The sequence below is a fragment of the Rutidosis leptorrhynchoides genome, chromosome 1, assembly GCF_046630445.1.
Source record: "Rutidosis leptorrhynchoides isolate AG116_Rl617_1_P2 chromosome 1, CSIRO_AGI_Rlap_v1, whole genome shotgun sequence".
In the NCBI taxonomy this organism is placed as follows: domain Eukaryota; kingdom Viridiplantae; phylum Streptophyta; class Magnoliopsida; order Asterales; family Asteraceae; genus Rutidosis; species Rutidosis leptorrhynchoides.
Genome location: NC_092333.1, coordinates 88,755,157 through 88,767,552, shown reverse-complemented (window position 1 = coordinate 88,767,552; position 12,396 = coordinate 88,755,157). Strand labels below are relative to the sequence as shown.

The following is a 12,396-nucleotide window of genomic DNA, read 5'->3' as shown; positions in this document are numbered from 1 at the left end:
CTGTTTTGCACCCTTTGCGTAGTGTTAGAACATACACTAGACCCGAAAATATATTTCATCCGCTAACGGTAGCGAACCGTCCGAATGAGGCTCGTCAAGCCCATGTGATCACATATGATAAGTTCACATTTACACCCTGCAAGTGTAACTAATGATAATTGAATTGAGGATTTTCGTTCAAACCCGTACGTGGAATGTTCGTTTTCGTACTTGTGTTCAATGTATAAAAGTATGATACGTATATGTTTCTCATCCCATAGTTTAAAGCATAAAAGTTGTTTGAAAGATGGGACTATGATCTCACCTTGAGTGCACGTACGAAAAGTACTTCACAAAATAACGTGTGCGAAGGATAGTGCTAGTCTTGACCTAAACAAATAGGTCGTATCAATAACGGTAAACACGATAGGTCAAAGATGTTCAATTAGTCCTATGGCTCGTTACGACTCGATTATGTAGCATGTGAAATCAAATTGTCAAGTTTCATGCAAGATACAAGTATATAAACAAGTTAGGAAGGTTGCATAATCATTTGGTTAAGTTTGACAAAAAGTCAAACTTTGGTCTGTCAAAGTCAACGAAAAAGTCAACACGTTCGGGTCGGGTCCCGAACTATTTTTCTGAGGTTTTTAATCATATATGAGCATGTTAGAACAAGTTACATGTGAATCGGAGGTGCGTAACATAGCAAACATTATTCGAAAATCGACAAAGTTGGACAGACCACTTTGGCGCGCCGCGCGGGTATATGGCGCGCCGCGCCATTACCTGTGCAGAGAATTCTGGCAGTTTTTATGTTTTATGCACGAACCTAACTTCAACCAATCACCATTTATGACCCGCAAACAACCAAAGCATGTATCTTATATCATCGGAAAGGTATTTTGACAAGGAAAACAACTAAACACATTTCATCCATCACATTTACTTTTACAACAACCAAAATCACATTCAAAGCTCCTCATTAAATGCATTCAAGTTCATAAATGAAATTCGATGATTCGTCAACCAATTTACATGAATGATATGCCGTTTCAAAGGTGATCAAGCATACAATACAACCTAACACTTACAAATAACATTTCATGTCATTCAAAGCATCAAAAGTTCATTTCAAGTTCATCAAACCCTAACCCAAATCCACCAAAACCAATAATCAAGTTTATGAAGTTTTCTAAAACAACCTACACATCAAATTTAAGCTAGTGCTACTAGTAACACATTTAATACTTGCACTTTACCATAACAACAACATTTAAGCAACCAAATTACCAAATCAAACACACCAAAGTTCATATTCAAGCTAGTTACTTCAAATAACGAAATCGAGCATATAAATCATATAATCATGTTAGACTTGAGCCATAGACACTAATTAACAACTTTATAAGTTAAAAACATCAAGAACACAAAATCTAGTGATTTTAGAAAGTTACCCAAACTTGATGAAATCGGTATGGAATCGAAGAGGAAGATGAGAGGATTCCGAATATGCAATTTGTTTAGATGGATGCTTGCTCGATTTGATTTAGATGATGATTCTTGAAATTGGAGAATTGAGAGAAAATATGGAAGTAGAAGAAGAAAAGGGAAATGAAAAAGAAAAGATAGGGGTGGGGGTTGACTAGTCAAAGGCTAGTCACCTCTTTGGCATTTTGGCGAAACTAGTCCCTCAAGTTCGTTTGCGGGTGCGTGAAAAACCTAGACGAGATATTTTTAAAACACGTATTAATCGGAGATGTTATAAACATATAACGGGATTTAAATAGTTAAATGGAAAAGTAAACGGAAAAAGGCGGGATGTTACATATACGTCCCATGCATAGAGACAAAAATAATCATTCATATGGTGAACATCTGGTAACCGACATTAACTAGATACATATAAGAATATCCCCTATCATTCCGGGATCCTCCTTCGGACATGATATAAATTTCGAAGTACTAAAGCATCCGGTACATTGGATGGGGTTCGTTAGGCCCAATAGATCTATCTTTAGGATTCGCGTCAATTAGGGTGTCTGTTCCCTAATTGTTAGATTACCAGACTTTAATAAAAAGGGGCATATTCAATTTCGATAATTCAACCATAGAATGTAGTTTCAATTACTTGTGTCTATTTCGTCAAACATTTATAAAAGCGCATGTATTCTCAGTCCCAAAAATATAAAGGGTAAAAAGGCAAATGAAACTCACCATACTGTATTTCGTAGTAAAAATACATATAACGTCATTGAACAAGTGCAAGGTTGGCCTCGGATTCACGAACCTAAATTAATTATATATATTTATGTGTTGGTCAATATTTGTCTAACAAATTAGGTCAAGTCATAGTGTACCACAATCCTAATGCTCGAGACTAATATGCAAAAGTCAACAAAAGTAAATTTGACTCAAAATAATTTCAAAAAATCTATACATGATTAATATATAGTTTAAATATCGTCATTTTATATTTTTAAAAGATTTATTAGAGTAAATAATATAATTTATTTATTAATAAATAAATTTTATATTAAATTTATATAATAAAATATACTTTTATATATATTAAGTAATAAAATTTATAGGGTTCATTTAATATCATAAAGAAAATATGATAGGTATTATTAAAGTAAGTTATTACACGTAGTAAAATATGTTTGTATCACATATTTATTTGATAAAATAATATCTATAATGATAGTAAGTAAAAGTTGTATTATTTTGTAATAATAATTATTATTATAAAAATATCAATATTTATAATTACTAAGATGACATTATGATAAAACAATAATTCTAATTATAATAACTTTAATATTTACGATAATTTTTAATATTATCTTTAAAATAATAATTCTATTTAAAATAATAATAATAATGATATTTTATAGTAACAATGACATTTATATTAAAATGATAATTTTTGTTAAAATGATAGTTTTAATACTAACGATACTTTTAATAATAATAGTAATGATAAAATAATAAGAACGATAATTTTATCTAAATAAATATCTTATAATATTTTAATTTCATCATGATACTCTTACTCATTATTTCCTAATCGTTTCGTTTAATAGCTTTTAATCGTCTTTTATATCGGGTTCATAATAATGATAATAATAGTAATCAAAATAATTAGGTGTTACAAATATTTGTTTTAATTATACTAATATTAATAATGATAGTTACTATAACATTATTAACGATAATACTAATAATTATCTTAATGATAATATAGTAATAATAATAATAACAATAACAATAACCATTTTTAAATAATGATATATATATTAATAATGATAATAATAATAATAATAATAATAATAATAATAATAATAATAATAATAATAATAATAATTGGATAATAATAATAATACTAATTATAACTTTAACGATAATAACGATAGTAATAATAAAAAAATAACAATTTTTAATGATAAATCCCTTTTATTGATAAAGATAATAATAATGATAATAATAAGATAAAACTAGAATGACGATAAAAACGACGATAATAATAATCATTTTTAATAAAAATATCGAAAATTCAATTGATTATAACTTCTAATCCGTTCATCGAAACCATTCGATATCTAAAGGAAAAGTTCTTAATTTTTCGCTAGCTTTCCAAGGACATGCATATCTTATACCTTATCTCAACCGCAAGTGTAACTAATTCAAGATTCAACCTAACCTGTCTAAGGGCAATATCAAAAGTACAAGCATGCATAATCCTAAATACTCGAGCACTAGTCAGGGATACACTATTAGTATGTAAAAGTTAAATTATGAGTACTCACGTATCAATATTGAGATTCAATATTGCAGGAAAGGTATGTAGACGCAACGGAAATGATAAACACTATATTGACCTCACGAGCATACCCATGAACCATACTCAATCACCTCCATAGCTATAACCCATAATTTCCTTAATCCTATCCTACTCGAAAAACAATTTCGAAATCACTCGGACAGCACTCCGTCGTAATATTTTATGTATACTAATAATATCTTGAAATAATACGGAGTAAATATATATATGTAAATCGATTGAGAGAGTTTAGAGAAAAATATTTTCAAGTTTTTATGAAATAATGAAACCTATTGAATTCTATTTATAATATATTTTTGAATTATTAAAGTGAATTATTAAAGTATGAATTATTAAAGTGAATTATTAAAGTATGAATTATTAAAGTATGAATTATTAAAGTGAATTAGTAAAGTATGAATTATTAAAGTGAATTATTAAAGTTAAAGTAAAGTAAAAATAAAGTAAAGGTAAAGTTTAAATATAGTAAAAGTATAAAACTATGTACGTATAATACGCGTATAAATATATATAATATTAATTTAAATCGTTATATATATTTAATAAAATAAAATATAAATATCGTTATCTTTATCATACTAGTTAAGTAATGAGTTGTCAAAAGTGGTTCTAGATATTTATAAAAGTTATATACGTTTTAATAATAAAGTTCTTTTTAAACTGAAAACGTTTTTGTACGTTTGAAACTAAATAGATCAATCGAGTCTTTATGAGATTCAATCTTCCACTATCCTTTGTCTAGTTCTCAATGATTGATAATTTGTTCTTATTTATAAATTACTTTACCATTTTTCGAATATTGTTAAAATGGAAAGAGTTCTCAAATCAACGTGGGCCTTTCAACAGAGACTTGTAATCATAATTCAATATATCTGATAATTCAATCATTTGATCTTATCTTCTAATTCCATTGATAAACATTTTGAAACAGATACAATCATATAAAGTATTTAATCTAATATTTTGTTTACGTTTCAAGTTATAATATATATACACATATACATATATAATCATATTCGTTTAATGGTTCGTGAATCGTTGGAACTTGATCGAGGTTGAATGAATGTATGAACATAGTTTAAAATTCTTGAAATTTAACTTAAAAAATATTGCTTATCGTGTCGGAAACATATAAAGATTAAAGTTTAAATTTGGTTGGAAATTTCCGGGTTGTCACAGATAGGTGGGAGGTGGTGACACACAACCAATCGTTGAGTGAACTGTATCCTCTTTGTGTTAGTTAACCTAACCGCACCCTTACTGTTAGGGTGGGGGCCGACCTAATAGCTCACTAAACGTCCTACCTACGGGAGATCTTGACCATTGCCATGTACCAGATAACAAGGAATCAGCGAAACCAATTTGATCTTTGACAAGAGCTTGTTTGTTTGACTCCAACCTGAAGAACCTTCCAAATTTCTCATATAGGAAATGATTATCAAGCCATCTATCCAACCAAAATAATGTATCACCCTCATCCATGATGTTTATCGTGAAGGAATTGGTGATATCGGCCAAAAAGTCACATTTTTACCCCCGATATTGAGCCCTAAAACCATAAAGTTCCAAACTTTATTGCCAAAATAATCACTTTGTTGGTTAATTTGGTAGATTTAGTCATTACAAAGGCTATGTTTCAAGAATCACTAAAAACGTATGAGAAACGAGGAAAAACGAGCAAAACCGGCTAAGACGATTAACTCGCGTTTAAATAACTTATTTTATAATTTTTGGAAAACTTTAATTACTTAACCTCAAGTTGTAGGATATTCAATTACGAACGCTTGGGCGCAAGAATCGTCAAAAACGGAGCTAAAGCGAAGATTCTAGAGCGAAAACGGTGAAATCAAGTTACGATCCAGGGAATCAGGGCTGACCAGCACAAAATCCGCCGTGCCATACCACCTGCCAAACGGTCTGCCAAATACGGTCTGCCAGTGCACCTTGCCAAACGGCCTGCCAGGCATTTTTCAGAAAATACGGCCTGCCAGTGCACCTTGCCATACGGCCTGCCAGGCATTTTTTGGCCAAAAATTACTATTTTGCCTCCAAGCTTTACTTATAAAAAGAGGGCTTCACTTCTCATTTCAACACACCAAAAACACACCAATTCTTCACTTCTCTCTCTAAAATATCTCTCTATAGTCGCTCTCTAGTGATCTATAGGAGATTAGTTCTCTCTCTACTTTCTCTCTAGTTTCTAGAGAGAAAAGTACAGAGATTAGGAAATGTAATTATCTCTCTATTATCGCTTTCTAGTGATCAATAGGAGATTAGTATGTAGTTAGTAGTAGAAGCTATCAAGCATTGTAATGCTATGGATATTATGAAGTAATACAAGTGTTATTCTGCCGACATTATCCGGTACTATCTATCCTTTCTTTTATCAGTTTATTATAATATTATTGTTTGATGTTTATAATTTACTGATGTTAGAAATGCTTGTTGCCATGATGTGTGAGTAATTGCTTGATTGTTTGCCATGATTTATTAATGTTAGTTAGGGATGATTATCGTCTCGTACTCGCTTTCTGTCTATGATATTAAACCTCGTTATTATCGTCCTTCCACCAATGAACGTGATTAAAACCTTTTATAAAGTCGACATTATAAAGGTAATTAATTATCTATGTTTATACATTGGTCAAGGTATGAACCCATCAGAAATACTATAAAGTACATGGGAAATTACCATAGGACCAGATCAAGACATTGGTCAAGAGTACAAGACTCATGTCGATGTACTATAGGACCACTTGGGCATGGTCAAGGTTAGAAGCTATGAAACCACTATAAGTCTAGTACATGGTGGATAACTAAGGGATTTATTGGGTAGATTTAAGTAAGGGCTGGTTTAAGTCATAAATGGGAGTTTAACGCACTACAATACAAACTAAGCTTATGAATCTTCAAGGATGACTGAGAACTATCAGATGTTCTAATTTGTCTACAAACCCTTAGATTTTACCAAACCATTGACAAAAAGGGGATTCGAAACACAATCATAACCACTCACTTGGGTGATACACTAAGGTGTTAAGAAAGGTTGGATATCATCTACATAAGGCTATGCTACTTTATTCGTGCGCTCAAGGCATGCACTGCATCCAAGATAGGCCGCTTATATCCTTAAACCAGATAAAGCATCGGGAGTTGAGCATAGTCCATCCGATCAGAATCTTCAAAACCTAGTTCCTCGTGACATGCTAACCTGGAAACCACTTAGTAGGGAATCTAGTGTTCACACCAAGGTATATCTATCCAAGGAGTGCCTCATAATCATCCCGACACTACGTTATCTTAAATCATGGTGAACCACGTCTTCTCTGTCCTTAGTTGTTGCATGCTAGCTACCTTATTTTAATTATATTGCTTTAATATTTTAATTACAATTATATAAACAAATCAACCCAACTATTGCCTTTACACAATTTGATATTCCGGATAAAGTGGTGTCTAGAATAAACCGGTTGGACTTGGTTATTGGATTTTTCGAACAGTCGCTAATTTATTGGGACCAAAAGGATCCTGCCTCTCCACATAAGGTGTACCTGGCCACTAGTCTTGGATACTGAATTGTGTACAAACCCATCTTAATCACTAAATTATCTAGATAAGCTCCGTTTCAAATTCGACAGCTCAAGGAACGACCCTACGTTATATTTACCCTTGCTAACCCATAGGAAGGAATAATAGATTTAGGCCCAGCACATATAAATTAAACAATCGACTTCTCCCGTTGGTATCCTGAGTTGACATTTTGCGACCTAACGACGCCGCATAAATAAACCATCCGATTCGGGCATATCACGAGGTAGTTAAGTTTTTGGCGCCGCTGCCGGGGAGCGGTTGTACGATTTGGAGCCTGTTTAGGTTAGTTAGTTTTTAAGAGAACCTTTTGACTGAGACTAGCTTTGTCAGAAGTTACTAGTTTACCGTAGTTAGGTTAGATAATATTAGCTTAATTTAGATTAATTAAAAAGTTTAAAATGGACTTCCTTATTAGTGAACCTTTAGGATGGTTTAACCTACTTAGACCGCTAAGAATTCTTCCAACACATCCTTTCTTCTATCCGATATCATACATTGTACCCATCCGACGAGATCCACACTTACCTGCCTATAGTTCGACGATGGCCGCACGCATCACTCTCGCTGACATCACCAAACCCTCATTAAAAGGACGAGGAGGACCGATACTCTATCCAGAGGTTAATGGAGCGTCTTTTGTGCTTAAGCATAGCATCATACAACTCATTCAGAATCACTGTCTATTCGATGGCTTACCAATTGATGATCCCAACTCTCACTTAGATAGATTCCTCTCCTTATCCAACTCATATAAGCAAAACGGGGTTGAAAAAGATGTAGTTCGTCTGTATCTGTTCCCCTATTCCTTAACTCTTCATGCAAAAGCCTGGCTCGAGGGGTTAGAACCCAATTCTATCACCTCATGGGAGGAAATGGCAACAACTTTCTTAATCAAGTACTTTCCCCCATCAAAACAAATCAGACTTAGGAATGACATCGTAAACTTTCAACAAGAATACGATGAATCACTCTACATCGCATGGGAAAGATTCAAACACTTGCTTCGAAGATGCCCGAATCATCGTCTTGAGAGCTCTGATCAGATTTTGACCTTTTACAAAGGTCTGAATCAGAACAACAAGTCTACTCTTGATGCTGTTTCTCAGGGTAACTTCATGAACTTCACTGCTGACGAGGCCTGGAGATTGATCGAGGAGATGACTATGCACCATCATGATTGGAACACGGAAGAGCACATTTCATCAGCAACATCGCTTTCGTCCTCCGATCCTATCAAAACCATAAAATATCTCTCGGAATAAATAGAAAACCTCGCCAAAGAAGTTGGAGAGCTAAAGAAACTCCCGCAACATATGTCTGTAGTTCAATTATGCCAGAATTGTACTGACCCACATCTGGCCAAGGTATACGAGGCCGAATATGAGGACTCTGTTGTCTACACCGATAAGATCCTAGCTCATCCTCACAACCCACCCACTAAACCCACTACCCCACCAGAGACATGTCCAGACGATGTTCTACTGCGAATCATCTCCATGATCACAGCAAGACAAGACGCAGCTGACTTAGTCATGACTAATCACTTGAGTAGTCTTAAAAATCAAATAAGCCAGCTAAATCAACGTCATGATTCTCTAGGTTATCCTAAAAATGACTCAAAGGTGGCACATAGCCAACCTTCAGTTTCTTCTAAGGAGAAGAAACTAGCTAATACCCGTTCGGTAGTAGTCATTGAGTCATCACCTAAACCTACTGTGAAAACACTGTGATGACCCGAAAAATTCTGGCCAAATTTAAACTTAATCTTGTATGATTAACGTTTCCGACACGATAAACAAAGTCTATGAAGTTAAATCTCAAAATTTTGAACTGTTCAATTAACCTTCGATTGTTCTCAACGAAACGCGAACAATTATATATAGATACATATACTATAACTTGAAAATGTAACAAAGTGTTGAGGATATGATACTGTGCATTAAACTTATTGGTTTGATTATCTGATTGATATATTTAACTACAGAGTTAAAAGATTATGCCAAATGATTCCAGTAAAAGATATTTACTGAGTCTCTTAAGAATTATGATATTATTACGTGTCTCTGTTGAGAGGTCCACGTTGATTTGAGAAATCATTCATTTTTAACGGTATTCGGAATAAATGGTGAATTATTTGTTTAAATAACGTAATTTGGACACATACAATAATATGGAATATTAACTGATAAGAATTAATTATATGAATAACTTGCGATACGTATTTTAAAAAGTGTTTATAAATATTGAGAATAGATATTATCTTGGTTATGAAACGTTTGATAAATACTATTATATTAATAAATAACGATACAATGATTTATAGAAGTAAATGACCAAAATACTCGAAAGTTTAAGATATACTTTGGGTGGTATAATTTAGGGATAATTTAAGGCTATATTTTGACAAAGGTACGTGTCCCAGAATGTAAATTACAAGTTTTCTCAGCGTACGAAGGGACACTCGAAAAACCGGAACCAGGGCATAAGTCGCGTAACAACGTACGACTTATCGGAACAAAAATTACAAGTTAACTATGCATGTGAATTTAATATAATATATAATTAATTATATAAATTATATATATATTATATATATTATTAATAATTATGTCGACAAACAAAAATACAAAAAAATGTGAGCTGGATTTTGGGGCCATGCGATCGCATGGAAAATAGGCATAAAACCCATGCGATCGCATGAGGTCAGATTTCAGGAAAAGTTTATAAATTGAATTCGTTTTGCTTCGAGACACACACACACACACACACACACCAATATATCTATCTCCCTCTGTAATATATATATTTATATATTATTATTATTATTATTATTATTATTATTATTATTATTATTATTATTAATTAATATTATAATTAATTTTAATACTATTAGTAGTATTATTATTAATTAATATTATACATAAAATACTACGACGAGGTCATGAGCGTGTCACTTCAAAACAAGTTTTTCGAGCGGGATAAAGCTAAGGAAACTATGGGTTATAGCTATGGAGGTTAGGGGTAATATTCGTGGGTAATATTCACAAGTCAAACCTAGTGTTTATCATCTCCATTACGTCTACGTACTTTTTTGAAATATTGAATCACAATAATAATACGTAAGCATTTATATTTTATATTTTATTAATTAATTGTGTATCCATGTCTAGTGCTCGAGTATATATATTTATACCGGCTTGTATGTTAAATTTCTTTGTTAAACAGTTTATAATGAATCACGAATTAAATACATATATTATTGGTAAAAGGTATATGATATATATGTTTTTGGAAAGCTGGCGAAAAATCAATAACTTTTCATTTAGAAATCGCGTAATTTCGATGAACGAAACAAAAGATATGGTCAACTGAATTATAATTGACGTTAATTGGAATTGCTTTTGAATCTGCAATTAATATTTAAACAACTTGTTGGTAAGATTGATAAATTGAATTTTTGAATATTACCAACCGAGTAAATGAATCCTTATGTAAGGTAAGTCTCGTTTTGTTGAACTATTGTCAAAATTGACCTTTCGAAACGACTTTGGATAACTTTTGTATGTCGATCTCGAGCATTAGGATTGTAATACACTATGACCATACCTAGCTTATTAAACATTTATTGACCAACATATGTTCTCTAGGTTGAGATCTACGGTTATTTGGGTATTCAGAGTTTCGATCACATTTTGGTGAACAACTTTATGTGCTGCTAAGGTGAGTTTCATTTGCTCCCTTTTTAATTGCTTTTGCAATATATATTTTTGGGCTGAGAATACATGCACTTTATTTTAAACGCAAAAGGACACAAGTACATATAAAATTCTACACCGAGTTTGAACCGAAAATCCCTTAGCTTTGGTAACTAGTAACTGCCGGTTATAAGAACTGGTGGGCGCGAGTAGTTGTATATGGATCCATAGGGCTTGACATCCCCGTCTGTTCCAGGTATAGAAACCCTAGCCTGAACTATAAAACAGACGTATGCTATTTGAGTTTAGTACACGTTGGTTTGCGTGTATTGTACATGTTGGTTGCATGTATGTTAAAACATGGGTACTTATTATAGACGTTAAAGCTTAGTTACCAGGGTGCTCAATCTTGTAGAATCTTTTGATAAACGTTTCTGGTGAAACAACTGAAATCTTGTGATCCACCTTTATATACAGATTATACGAAACATTAAAATTATGAACTCACCAACCTTTGTGTTGACACTTGTTAGCATGTTTATTCTCAGGTTCCCTAGAAGTCTTCCGCTGATTGCTTATATGTAAGACAAGCTATGTGCATGGAGTCTTACATGGCATATTTTTAAGGAAGCGTTGCATTCACCAAATCATCACCATGTATCTTATTTTGACTGCATTGTCAACGGAAGTACTATTGTAAATTATTATTTACGGTGATTGTCTATATGTAGAAATCATCAGATGTCGAAAACCTTTGATTTAAATATTCATTTATGGTGTGCCTTTTCAAAAGAATGCAATGTTTACAAAACGTATCATATAGAGGTCAAATACCTCGCAATGAAATCGATGAATGACGTGTTCGTCCATATGGATTTGGAGCGATCGTCACAAACACCCATTCCATTCCCGGGCCGTCTCAAGCAAAGACATAACAAGATGAAATCTTTCAAGCTTGATGGTAAATTTTTGGACACTATGTCTAAAAATCCTCATAGTAAGAAGTATTTTAGGAAACTCCTATCAACCAAGGATAAGGTACCCGAAGTACCCAATGTCCCGCTGAACGCGGATTGTTCTGCCATTCTTTTAAATACTCTTCCTGAAAAACTAGGAGACACCGGACAATTTACCCTTCCTTGTTCTATCTACCAATCTGGTACTATCTATTCTCTAGCTGACCTTGGTGCCAACATCAATCTCATGCCCTACTCACTGTTCCGGAGACTCGAAATTGGAAACCTTAACCCTACCAAAATGAGCATCCAGCTAGTTGACCAATCCACT

The 12,396-nt window shown here is 32.9% G+C and overlaps 1 non-coding gene across 1 annotated transcript; it reads right to left on the bottom strand.

Moving 5' to 3' along the window:
* Positions 1 to 8,334: 8,334 nt before the first annotated feature.
* Positions 8,335 to 8,441, bottom strand: LOC139886749 (small nucleolar RNA R71). The gene has a single exon (XR_011772617.1). It is a non-coding gene; the product is annotated as a small nucleolar RNA R71 (small nucleolar RNA).
* Positions 8,442 to 12,396: the final 3,955 nt, after the last annotated feature.